The following is a 13,279-nucleotide window of genomic DNA, read 5'->3' as shown; positions in this document are numbered from 1 at the left end:
GCACATACCAGGCGAGCGCGCTACCGCTTGAGCCACATCCCCAGCCCTAAGGTAAATTTTTATATCACATTACAGCTTATATTTAGTTCATCAGTGAAATAGCTATTCTCCCCACACTTTTGTTTATAAATTCTGTAAACATTGAGAGGAGATGAAAAGTATTTTAACAGATTTTTATCCTTTTTGTTAGAATTCCAATGCATGTCCACAAGGGGGAGCACTTTACTGCTAAATAATATTAAGTATGCAGTATATTCATTTGCTGCTTCGCAGCTGTAGGAGTCATTATAACAAGAGCAAGCACGATTACCTTTATGACTGAATGACTTTTTGCATATGGTAATCCATTTTCAGAAGCAATTGGTTTTGCGCAATTCTAGTGTGTGTGTGTGTGTGTGTGTTTAAATTATCCAACTAATTTGCTTAGTAAAAGTTAGTTTTAAAATATAAGTTTGTCTTTAGACAGATTTTTTTTTTTTTTATTTTGGAAGTACTACTTTAAAAAAAATCTCTGGGAGGCAGGAGGGGAAGGAAAGAGGAAATACTGGAGAATAATATTGACTACATTATATTGTTATATAGTGCATATGTATAAATATGTAACAATGAATCCCATTATTATGTATAATTATACCCATAAAAATATGGGGGGAAGAGTTCCTTGAAGAGTATCTGTATTAAAATTTTTGCACATATTTTCCCCACTAAATACAGTTAGACTTCTGTTACATTGAATACAACATTTATTTGGTCCCTCTATCTACCTCTGAGGAAGTTCCTGCACTCGATATACTCAGGGGCCACATACTGGGTTAGGGAATCAACAGTAAGTCTCCCCAAGAGACTTGACATGGACACTGCATTATTAAACTTTTCTATGTCAATGCATCCCTGGAGGCCTGGAGCAGTATACCCAGCCTGTGTAACCATGCATAGTCACTGAGGCTTAGAGTACTCCCTGGCTAGAAATGGTGCAATCAAGCTGTTGCATATATTAGATGGTCCTAAATGATCTTTTCTTTATAGATTTTGCTCATTTTTGCACATTTCAGGTGGTTTGAATTTTTCTTTGTGAGAGTTGTTAGGCCTCCCTTATTCATTATTAATGTACATTATCAACTGGGAAATCAGGAACTCATATGGGCTGGGTCATTCAGCTTCTGTTCTGATCTCCTCTTTTCATATTGTTCATTTTCAGTGCAACTAGAAAAAATTATTTCTGCCTTATCAGTGTGAGAGCCAACCAAATTGCTTCCATGGAGGAAAGGGTTTATAAAATTTATTTTTGGGGTGAAATTGTTAACTGTATGGTGTGTGTGGTGTGTGTGTGTGTGTGTGTGTGGTCATTACTGAAGTACTGGGCCAAATATTTTACATGAGTTAACATTCTAGATAATAAGCCTGGCAGGTTGTAACTTATTCAATGTACAGTTTCGAATATTCCTGAAAAGTAATGAGTAAAACTAGAAATAAATGATGGAGTGGGAAGGTAATCTGAGAATAGCTAGAAAAAAAAAAAAAAAAAGCTGGAGCTTTGGCATAAGTAAAGTTCAGGTAGAAATCTATAAACACCAGAAGCTAGCACAAAAGACTTTTAAAACAAGTGTAAGACTGAGGTTGTAGCAATAACCATTTTTCAGCTGGGTGCTTTTATCGATAAACTATATAGTCAGCCTTTAGTTACTGTTACAAATACCTGAGATAATCAACTTACAAAGAGAAAAAGGTTATTTTGGTTCACAGTTTCAGAGGTTCCACTTCTTAATTTATTGGCTGTGTTGCTTTGGGCCTGTGATGGAACCTCATGATGGGAACATGGGATAGAACAAAACTATTTAAAGCCAGAGAGCAAAAAAGAGAGAGAGGAAGACGCCGGGGTCACAGTTCCCTCCAAGCCACTCACCCAATAGCCTGAAGACCTCCCACTAGGCTCTATCTCTTCAAGGACCAAACCTTTAACACATGGACTTGTGGGGACATTCAAGATGCAAACTAGAGAACAAACCAGTCAAAACCAATAATCAGTAAATATATAAAATGAGATCTGCATTCTTATTACTTTACATCATTTTTGAATTGTCTTAGGTTCTTTTGTAATATACATTAATACAAACTGAAGGATTAAGAATAACTTCAGGAAGTTATATACATCTTTTACTAATAGTTTCCAAGTACTTCACAAAAGGATTAAAGGCCTTTACTATCCCATTTTCTTTACACCACCTTGTGGTTTTCTTCATACAGCAGAGCTAAACAAATAGAAGCCCCTGTGTAGCCTTCTGTTGTCATCACTGCCTGCCCCTCTGAGGTGAGCCCACAATTACTGACCACCTATGTCAGTGTTGTAGCCCATTTTCTAGACTACAAATGTCTGTAGAGTAGAGGGAGTCCATCAGTATTTAGTCTTTCCTTTGGGTAATATACATGAGAATTTGAGGATATAAATTTTTCTAAAATATATATATATATATATATATATTTCTGTGTTTTCAAAATAGCTATGTCCTCTATCCATCCAAATCAATGTACCTAGGGTAAGAAAACCTTTCAGAACATTCAGAAAGATATGCAAAACAAATATATGGCTGGAAGCTGTGGCACATGCCTGTGATCCCAGGAGGTTGAGGTAGGAGGATCATGAGTTCAAAGTTAGCCTCAGCAACAGGAAGGCCCTAAGAAACTTAGTGAGACACTGTCTCTAAATAAAATATAAAAAGGTATTGAGGATTTGGCTCAGTGGTTAAACACCCTCCAGTTCAAACCCTGGTACAAAAAAAAAAAAATGGATTAGGAATAGGACTGTGAACTCAGCTTGTACATATAGATCATTTACAGTAGGATATGAGATTGAAAGTTAGATTGAGACAAGATACAATGGAAATTAGATACAAAAGTGAAATGGGACACCCATTTTCAGGACTTGCAAAAAGAAGTCCTGAAAACCCAGGGCATAATTCTTAAATTCCTTGCCAATCCTGAGGGTCTGAAAAGCTTGGGGGAGGTACCTAGGAGATTTATTTGGAGACAGCTGATGTGTAAACCCACCATTCCCATTGCTTTGGGACTGTTGCCTTGTCAAAAGAAAAGATCTGTGAATTCACTTGAAGAGCTTGATATGTTCCCTGCCATTAAGTGGACAAAATGGACTTAATGTTTGACTGCCTCCTGGAAAATCCAAAATCTGGAAGAGGTGACTGGCTAGCCACTCCAACGTTATCCATGAAGGAGATGCCACTATGTTGAGACCAATTTCCATTCCAGGATTGGTGGGTAAATGCTGTGTGAGTAGTTTCCAAGGAAGAAAATATGATATAGGTGGCTTGGACTTGTGCTAGATTTTGCCCAAGAAGATTGCTTTGAGTGGGTGGGAATGAGCCATGAGGCAATTTTGGTAGAATGTCTTTATTAAATAGCATAAAGAAAACTTGAACTTTCAGGGGAGCAAAGAGACACACAGGAGCATCAGTAAGAAAGTACTATCAGAAGGAAAGTTCAGTAAGAAAGAAGTTCCCAATTACCTGGAAGGAAATCTCAAGGGAACTTACGGGATTCACTGGTTCTGCTGCAGCCACTTGTCCATCATGGCAAAAGGAATTCAACTTACATTGATTGAATCCAGAGTGACGCCATCTAACTCCCACCCTTCTTACTGCTTTTGCCTCTTTGGGCTTGGGTACAAGCTGGGCCAGAAACACTGCAAGCTGGAGGGAAAAGCTGACTGGGGAAGAGAAAGACCCTGACCTCTCCACCTACCACAAATGGCTGTGCACAACAGTATCTCTGAGGGGGAAAACATCTTAACTTTAAAACTTTAAAGTTTCAATTTGTACAATAGATATGAAAGCTGTCTTCAAAAATTAGCCCCATGAACTATGCCTTCCAGGGTTCATGCCATTGCATAGTCTTCTCCTGCACTGAATCTGGGATGACCCTGTGTCTCCTTTTAACCAATACCATGCAAAAGAAGGGATGCTGTGCCAGTTCTGGGCCCAAGTCTTTAGAAGATCTGGCAACTTTCAGTTTTGTAATCTTGGGAAAACTTCATGTGAGAAGCTCAACTCTGTTGTCAAAAGGCTACATGGAAAGACTACAGGGAGAAGAAAAGTCTGCCTACACAGGGAGGGAAAGGAGACCAGTTCTACTCAAGTGCAAGGCCATTCACCTGTAACCATGCCCAACTACCTTCAATTATGTTCAAGCAAATTTTAATCCTCATATAATTTTATTCATAAATATGGTAGTATGACCCCAAGTGAAAAGGTTTCTTTCTAAAAGTATCACCTTAATTCCATGATATCATTTAAAAGTTATAATGGCTTAATATCAATTTTTAGTGTTTGGATTTTCCTAAATAGAGCCTATTTTAGTTTATTGAAACAAGGTCTATGTAAGATCTACACATTATATTTATTAGGTTTTTAGGTTTATTTTCATCTCTAATTTCTCCTTAAATTTACCCTCCCACACCATATAACTCAGAGATAAGAATCTTAAACTGTTATAGTTAAAGCTTTGTCCCAGGGTTTCATAAACTGACTTCCAGACCACTCACGTATAATCGAATCAAGCCTTTATTGAAGCACACCAGTGGCGGCTGACCAGAACATAAAGCTGTTCCCCTGATCAGCCCCGGACAATTGCAAGGGCACTCCTTATAAGCCTGAAAACCGCAAAAGGGGTATTCAGGGGGTCTAGCCAATGCAAGCAAGCCAGGTTACAGAAGCAGGACAGTGCAGTCAAGTGGAGGGAAGCCTAACCAATTACAGTTAGTCCAGGCACCCCAGTTACAGAAACAGAGCCCGCTACCCTAGTTACAGAAACAATGCCCCATTAGATAGTTCCGTGTTCTTAAAGGTTTCTATAGCAAAAGGAAAAGAACATCTTGCTCCAGTCATGACTCTTATACTTGGCATGGTTGTTTTACAGGATGAAGTCATGAAACAAAATGGAGTCACATTTGCTCCTACTATCACAAAACAGAAGATTCTGAGGAAAGCTTGTAGGACAGATACTCCTCAGTGTACTCTAAGAAGCCAAACTGAGTCCCTGTGAGCTAGCTGGCACATGTACCCAGTTTATGGAGCCCAGCATTTAGACAGAGGCCCATCAACCAGAACAAATAATTCATGCACAGTGAACTGAAGATGCTGCTGGAGAGAAATAAAATTGTGAGCAGGAAACTAAAAAAAAAAAAACAAAAAAAAACAAAACAACAACAACTTAAAGAATTGCACAAATATGGGGGAAAAGAGACTTTCCAGACTTAAAAAAGGATAACTTCCCACTAAACATTTCAATAGATAGAGAAGATGGTAATTGCTGAGATCAGGTTAGTGGACTGGAAGGATAATGGCAAGACCAAAGTGAACACAGTGAGAAAGATTGATATATTTTTTGCAATATAGATCCCAGCGTCCCATACTCAAAGGAATGATTTTTTTTTAAGTTTTTAGAGAAAAGTTTTTGTTTTAAAAGGAAGCTGATTTGACTAATTGTAAACAGGATACTAAAACAACAATAGCAACAAAGGCACTTCTCAGAAGGAGAAAAAGTTTTCAAAGGAACAACAGAGACAGTCATTATAGTAGAAAATATCCCAAAGCAGATGAAGGGCATTTCTGCATATTAGAATCAATGAGTTTCTAATAAAATTGATTCATAAAAAAGATGTATCCTTGTCATTCCTGTATTCTAAGGCTAATGAGAAAAATCTCAGAAGCTTCTACACAGGGAAAAAAAATATAGGTTTCCTGCAAAGGAAAAAGAATGAGACTCTTCTGTAACATGGAACATGACAATGAGCTAATATCCTACAAACACAAGGAAAAGAAAGATCTGCCACCTAATAATCCTACACCAGCCAATTACTGTTCTACTATGAACATGAAAAAACTGGATATTAATGTGGACATAGTCAGAGAATATTCCCCCATGAAGAGATTTTTTTTCATATGAAGAAAATATTCTAGAAAAGATGCTAAATGAGGGAATGGTAGGGGGCAGAACTCTACATTATGGAGAGGTGGTGGGAAGGACATGGTGCTGAGCAAGGAAGCTGGCAAGATGTGTTTATCCTTCAGTAGCGCGCACAATGCTAGACTGGAATGTTTTGAGTCCAGAAAGTGATTAAAAATGAACTCTTGAAAAATAAGGGACATATCAAAGGTTTTTAAAGACCTCTGCAAAATCTAGAAAGAAAACCAAGTGATTCTATTCTAAAAGTTTCATTCATGGTGGGCAGGGCAGGTGGCAGGGGAGAACTAGAGATGGAATAATGGGCATATTTTAAATATTTAGCTTTCTGGGATGAAGGGTAAGTGGAAAACTATAACCCTGACTTGGGAGAAATGACCATATCATTTCTTTAAATAGGAAGACACGGGTGTCACTGTGAGCACAGGAGGGGGAAGGGAGCCATTAGTGAAGTAAAAAAGGAGAAGGGTGTCAAAATATCAGCAGAAAAACTGGACTGAATGCAGCTTGCTCAAACCAGCAAAAATAAGGGGAAAAAAAAAACCCTGTTCCTTTAAAATGTAATTATGAGAAGGGAGAAGTGGCAAGTGTCCCAGGGTGGTTGTAGAGAAAGAGAAGGCAAAAGGAAGGAAAGGGACTAGGCAATCAGAATCCGGCAGAGTCATATTCATCTCTATATAAAGCAGGTGCATATGCAGTTTTGAAATGAATTACTACTCAGAAATTTTATTTTTAGGAAAACTTCTGCCTTATGTAAATAAATATGATAAAATTTAAATGATAAAAGTGATATAGATAAACTTTAGCAAAGATTTACAAAGTAAAAGTAAAATAACAAAAAACTCATCTATAGTTGTAGGGAAAAGAGTAATTAAGGAAAGTAATTTCTATTGATAAGTTTACTTTTAAGTTTACTTAAAAGTCAAAAATTTTAAACCAGCTTTTGATGAAGAATGTCCATGAAAATATAATAATTCCTGATATACTTAGGTGGTGATTTCTGAAAAGAATTTAATTCTTCCTTAATCCAATATGGTAGTATATGGAGACCACAAAAAGTGATGGTTATGAACCAAAGCTTCAGGTTAGATCCTGATTCAAGCTCAGTCTCATCCACTGTTTGGCTGTGTAACATGTAGAAGTTACTTAACCTCTCTGAGCCTCAGTTTCCTCATTCTAAAATGAAGGTAAATCGCATGACTGTTGTAAAGTTTAAATGGGGCATGTAAAAGGAGGATCCCGTTGCCCCTGTAAAGAAAATATAGGACTTCATAGGAAAGGACATTTGACACTCAGATATAAAAACTTATTTGATATCTGCTTTCTTTTTCATTATTTGCCTGTTCCAAATAAAGAAAAGGGATTTCTATGCAGTTTCCTGACTTCCAGAGCTGAGCCTCCACTAAATTAATCATTGAGTCAAACTGTGTTACTATGGAGAGAATTAAAGGTGAGACATGGAGCCAAGAGATATTGAAAATGACTTTTATCTTTCATTTTTAGTTTCCTCACTTTTTAAAGTGTCTTAAAGGACTGTAACTATCAATTCTGTGATGTAAGAATCAAGTGAGGTCACAGTTATGAAAATTCCTTAGATATCATAAACTGCCATCAAACACTGTTACCCAAGACCATGCAGCAGATGCTCCCTGGGTAGCTGAACAAAGCCAAGCCAGCAGGGCACCTTAGACACGGCACAGTCTGATTCTGCCACTCTGCAGAGCTGCTCAAGTTCACGAGTCAACACGCCCTTTCATGACTGTCCCTCCAGACCTTAGAGCTCCTTCTCAGATTGGTTTAAAAGGATAGATATATAACAGGGCTGCTCATAGGCCTCAGAATTCTTTTAAAAATGTTTTTTCAGGGCATCACAGTTATATACAATATTGGGGATTGTTCTGACATAATCACGTACTCATGGGATATAATTGGCTCCATTGGCTCCATTCCAGCATCCCCCCCCCCCCCGCCCCGAATTCTTTTGGTGCTCTTCGAATAACAGAGTCTTTTCTTCCTGTCACCTACACCCTCCTGCAGTTTGCTGCCCATGTCAGGGTCAAGGCCAGTCGGCTCCACATCTGTCTCTACTATCCATTCTGCTTTCCTTGGTCTCCAGTTTTTGCTCCTTTTTGCTTTCCTTTTCCTTACTTTTCTTGTGTGTTAGTTTGTTCTCCTTAGCATTTTTATTATTTTTTACTTTCTTATATTTGCTTTTTTTTTTTTTTAATTTTGCTATTCTAATCAGGAGCTTGACTTTCCCAACCACCAGAGACCAATGAAAGTGGGTTGTTTTTGTTTTTATTTTGCATTCTGAATATTCCAGTCAACCAGTCAATTGATCCAAATCAATAAACATGACAAGATGACTATGGATCTGACTGAAAAAATCCAAATTTGGGGAAATCTACAATAAGCCAACTTATTTTATGATTATTTTGTTGAGGTCATGGGAATCCATGGCACCATGAAGAGTTGAAGGCTTTGACTCACAGGAAATGAATGCTCCCACTGCCAATTGCCTGGGGTGAGTGGTAGACTAAAGACTTTGTCTTTCCTCTGGAGCTCTGAGTAAGTTGGGCATGATTTCTGAGGACTAGAGAGGCCTTGAATAGCCCAAGGAGAAGGAACAAGGTACATCAGCAATAAGTACAACAGGCAAGTAGAAACAAATGAAAATAAATAGCTGGGTTTTTTTGTTTGTTTGTTTGTTTTTTTCATGGCAGAGGCAGGAACAGCAGTAAAAATAAGCCCAGAGGCAACAGCTTCCAGGGCAGCATGGAGAGCCTGGGAATCTACAGGCTCCTTTTTGAGTTCCACTCAGCCCAAAGCAACAAGATAATCCAGCAGATGTAAGAAAACACCTCAGGAAAACAAGATTTCTTGAAAATACAATTAAGTGAAAGCTTGAATTATATACCTTGCCAATGAGATGTTTGTAATTCCAACTAATTTAATCATTCATTCCTATTGCAAGGTTTTCATACTATGTTCCACAGAAGCTACGAATCTACAAATATAAGGATTCATTTAAAATATTTTGAACATTTCAAAAATGAATGAGAAGTAAAAAGCAGACTCATATTGACAATGAATTTTAACACATGGCAGGCTTTTCTAAGTTAGGATTATGACTTAGACTAACAGACACCAATCTTTCAAATTGTTAAAGCAGAAATGGAGAATTTTATTTGAGGGACTCAGGACTTGTCACTGACCTGAGGCTGGAATGCAGCCAGGTTGCTGAAAGAGATGGAAATCAGGTACTAAAGGTTAATGAGACGCTCTATTTCTCATCCTTATGTGTTCCCTCACATTTTTTTCTTTTTTCTTTTTTTTTTTTTAGGAAGATTACAGTTCCGATTCCAAATGCTCAGGTGACAGAATCTAATTGACTAGTTTGTGTCAAGTATCAAATGTAGATCCAATCTGCTGTGGTCAAGAGCACAGACACACACACTATAAACTGCCAGTATCCTGTGCCATCGGAAAGGGAGTCCATGTGAGCCAGCACTGGGACGTCCCTCAGATGTCTACTGTAGGGACCATGAGTTATGTGCTGACTTGTTACCCACTCTAACTTGCTTTTGAGCATACTTTGGAATAAAATTTTTCTGAAAACTTCCAAAGCACACTTTGGAATAAAATTGTAGTATTTGTACTTTAAAGAAAAAACAAATGTGTTATATTAGAGGTGTGTTATGATTGCTCCACCCTAGTGTTTTTCAAATTCAGGTGGGTGCATGTGGCCTCTCCAAGTCAATATGTACATTATAGCAATTCAGGAATGCTGTGCTCAATTCAACTTTAGGCAACATGCAGATGCCTCCACTGGGTGTATGGCCCAGAAATAGCCCATCTAAAGAAGTACGTGAATGGGCAACATGTTGTGATCCAATTATATTACAGATAGTTTTAGCATTTGTGAGTTTGTGGTGCTGTCTGACTTTTAATAAGCAGAACATGCTCAATTTTAAAATGCAATCTTTGAGTACTTTCCAACTTATAAATGCAGATAAAATGTCAAGAATAAAAGTGAACCTTAACATTTGAAATCTACATGTAAAACAAAATAAATATAACAGTTTAAAAACAGACTCAGTATGGCAAAGCAGTTACTTCTGGATTTAAATCACTTGAGTTCCACACTCAGCTTCCCCATCACCCACTGGAACACTTTGAGCATGCTGCTCCGCTCTGCTGGGCCTCCTTTTTCTCAGTTATGAATTAGACAGTATTGGTTTTGTGAAGATTAAATGGGACAGCATCTAGTGAGGCATTCAGAACACAATTTGGCATGTAATAAGGACTTAGTACAACTAATTATCAACTCCTGACTTCAGGGACATCACTACTAAAGCTGACCATCTCTCTATCTCAGCCTCTCTGGGCATGCTCAGAGCTGGAGTTACCTCTGTTTGCTCATTAACGGGTATCACATCAACTAGCTTCTATTTGAGGAAAACTTACCAATGACTTCCACATGTTGATATTGCCCTTCCCTTTTTAGTTCATATATGACTCCCCCCCACCCCCGCCTTCTTTGCTTATTGCTATTTCAATGAGCCTTCAGGAAGAAGAGAGGGAAGTGTGTACTCCACTTATAGCGTGGAACAGACGTCTTTCTGAGATTTTAGAGACATTCTTGGATATCTTGTAGTGATCTCAATTATGTATGCTTAAGAAACTGTCTTACCAGCTCACTCCAAACTGAAAAGTTACCCATGACAAAATGTGAGCTGTGTTAGATATTGTTGGTGAGTCAACTTTGAATAAAACAGAATTTTTTATGATTGCTTTTTTAAGCTTCTGAAGGAGTTGTAGTATCAAGAAACTGCTAGGCACTCTGTTAAAAACATTACTACTTGCAAGTACTTGTCTCTATTAATTAGAAGTTTCTTAATACTCTGGACTCCAATAAAAACGAAATACTACACAGTGATTAAGTACAGGGGGTAATTATAATTCATAATGATCTATTATATATTTTACAAATAACTGGAAAAGAGGAGTCTGAATGCTCCAAACCTAAAATAATGATAAGGAGTTGGAAATGCCAAGTACCTGATTAAATCAGTATGCATTGCATTCATTTATTGAAATATCACAATGTACCCCATAAGTATATACAATTACTATGTGTTAATGAAAAAACTTAGACTTTAAGGAGATGGAAAGTCTAACCACTCTGATTTTATCATTACACACCATATATATGTAAATATATTTTAATTAGCACACTTGCACTCCAAAAATTTGTACAATTAAATTATAATAAAAAGATTTGAAAACAAAAAAGTACATCAGAGACTGAGGGTGATATAATACAGCAACTACCATTTATGATTGCTATCAACCCTGATTTTTATGTAAGTGAAGATTTCATTATTCATTGGTGACTTTTAAGTAAATATTGGCAATTTTTTATTAAACTTAGTGTACTGACCATGTACAGTTATTTTCCTTTCAAAACCTCGCTAAAAATAAAGAAAATTAAAAGATACAGTCCCAGGGATAAAATTGGCAGATGCAAGAGTTTATACATTTTTGAAAGGTGCAAAATGGCTGAAGAAGTGATAACTGTCTTAGCAGAGTAGAGGAGACTATGACACCAAGAATCACCAAACAGGAAAGGGACCAGCAGCAAGCTAACCCATCCCCCACAGAGAACTTGCAAGGCTCAGAACTTGGATTTATCTAGTACATGGAGGGTTGGGATGAGGTACAGGGCTGAACATAAGAAGGTGGTTTGAAAGTCGACAACAAACCACACAAAGCATAAACGCAGCACTAAATGGCCTGGCATATGGCTGAGATGAGAGGCAGGCTGAGAGCAGGGGCTGAGTGGAGTTTACAAACAGAAGAGCAGCGCTCCAGACACTTTCCCCTGTCTCCCTTCCAGAAGGCCAGAGCCTGAGAATAAGGAGATGGAAATACACAAGGACAGAGAAAAGGGGGTGAGAAATCACAGCAGATATGAGATGCCAATAAGTATTTTAGAAGAGAAAAAGCTGATGGGTGGGTGGTTCAACTTACCAGTGAAAACAGCTGAAATATAAGTGCCTGAAAAGGGGGTTCCAAAAATGAGGCAGCCAGTTTACTTTGCAGGACCCAGGAAAGATGGAGGAATTGGGGGGCAGGGATAAAGAAGGGCTGAATGAAGGCAGACTAAAACTTAGACTATCTGACCCTTTCTGACTGCTCTTATAAAGCCAGGCATCTGGAGGCTTATTCTTGAGAAAAATTAAATGAAGATACTGTGAACTTAGTGATGACAGACACAGCCCAGGGCCAGAGTGAATCAATGTACTGGAAATGCGGATGACATTAAATTCTGCATAGTGAATAGTAAGATCTCTCAGTCCATTTATTTAGCTGGATTCCCAACTAAATTATAGTCATTCCTTGTGTTGTATTGAACCATGAGTTCCTTCCAAGGCAGCAGGCATGGAAAAGACTAAATTTTTTTGGTTGATTTCTTTTTGTACCAGGGATTGAACCCAGGGGTGCTTTACCCACTAAGTAATATCCTCATCCCTTTTTAAACATTTTTTATTTTGAGACAGGTTCTTCCTAAATTGCTGTGGCCTTGCTAAATTGCTGAGGCTGGCTTTGAACTTATGATCCTCCTGCCTCAGTCTCCTGAGTTGCTGGGATTACAGGCATGTGCCACTGCATCCAGTGGGTGGGTGGTTTTTTTTTTAATGTATAACAAACTATGACAAAATATAGTAGCATAAGTGTATACCATTTTATTATGTTAATGGTTTCTCTAGGTCAGGAGTTCAGACATAGCACTCTAATAAAACTTAAATGAGATTGCTTATGTCTGTTTTACAACACTTACAGGCTGAACTGGGAACAGTCAAACATCTGGAGTAATGCAAAAGATTAGGGATTAAATAATCTATAAACTTCCAGAACCCCAGATAATGTGACTAAAGAGATGGCAGGAAGAATGAGTTCAGTTGGGACTGTCAACTGAAATTTCTGCATGTGGCCTCTCTGTGTGGTTTGAGATTCCTTACAGCATGGTTGACTGATGCAGCAAAAAAAGATAAAAACTTCTTGCACATCAATAATCTAGCCTTGTAAATCACATTGTATCACTTCCGTAGTACTCTATTGGCCAAAGCAGTTGAAACTTGTAGATTAGAGTGGGGTCACAGTGGGGTCATAGCCAAAATTTAAAACTGCCATGGTATCAGAGACTTGTAGTTAAATAGTTAATAGCTCATCAGGAAAATCAAGGCAGAAGCCAAAGGAATATCAGGCTGAGTTTTAGCTCATAAGGGATACATGTCTCGGT

The sequence above is a fragment of the Marmota monax genome, unplaced genomic scaffold (genome assembly GCF_021218885.2).
Source record: "Marmota monax isolate L192 unplaced genomic scaffold, Marmota_monax_Labrador192_F-V1.1 WCK01_AAM20220418_F8-fsc00104, whole genome shotgun sequence".
NCBI lineage: Eukaryota > Metazoa > Chordata > Mammalia > Rodentia > Sciuridae > Marmota > Marmota monax.
Note: the sequence above shows the minus strand (reverse complement) of the source record.